Genomic DNA, 1,144 nt, shown 5'->3' on the forward strand with positions numbered 1-1,144 from the left:
GGGGTTAGAATATGTTATAATACAATAAATTTGATTGATTACAAGTGCTAGAGATGTTTACTTTGTTTTCCTTGAACTCTTCCATTTAGCCAATAGTTCTACCCGTGTTGTATCAACTTTTTCAAAGGGATGAACAATTGGGTGCCTTTTCTTCTCAGCCGTGTAAGGCCACTGAGTGTGAATTGATGGAGCATGGTTTCGTTCACTTTTCCTTTTTACTTCACCAACATTATCAGCTTTATTTTTCTTTCTTCGTGGCTGAACAAAATAAAGTACAAATCCAGCATTTTATTGATTTTCAATTGTAATAACTATTGTAATATTTTTAATTGCAAACTAACTATAGCTTTTGTTGTATCATCAACATCTTGATTGTCATTTGTTTTACGCTTCTTTTGCTGCAATGAACCAAACGAACACATTTGTAAACCATTTAATCCAAGTATGGAACATTTTTTATAAAACCTGATAAACTCTTGATAAAAACCATATAAAAACCTGATAAACTCTTGGTAAACATTATAAAATCTCCTTTAGGCCTTATAAAAACCTTATATTCACAGTTTAATAAGCATATAAAAACCTTATAAAATATTTAAAAATCTCATACTAACCTCTTTTCTTTCAGAAACATTTTCTTCAGCATTGTCTCCTTCTTTACACTTTTTCTGTAGATCAAAAAAATAATCATGCTTAGTGTAACTTCTTTAAAAATCATTAAAAACTTTATTAAAATGTTGTAAACATTTTTAAATGATTGTAAACATTACATATATTATGACAATGCCTTATATAAGCTTCTAAATACTTGGCAAATCTATTCAATAATCTCATAACATCCTTATAAAGAATAGAACACTAACCTGCTTTTTCTCTCTAACAACTTTCTTTTTACTGCTTCCTGCTTTCTGTTGACTGTTTTCTTTTCCTTTCCGCTACCTTGACTTTCTTGAGAAAAGAGATTGAACTTTGGTGTAGAATGACTTGGAGTATTGGATTTATTCTTCAAACATAATCACTCTAAAATTTTACAAAAAGGCTTTTAAAAGGAATTTAGTATACTTATAAAAAACTATATCATCATACCCTTGGTGTTCCTTCTTCTGCATTATCAGAATTGCCACTCTTTTCAGTATTTTCATCG

This window comes from Capsella rubella, unplaced genomic scaffold, assembly GCF_000375325.1.
Source record: "Capsella rubella cultivar Monte Gargano unplaced genomic scaffold, Caprub1_0 scaffold_20, whole genome shotgun sequence".
Taxonomy (NCBI): Eukaryota; Viridiplantae; Streptophyta; class Magnoliopsida; order Brassicales; family Brassicaceae; genus Capsella; species Capsella rubella.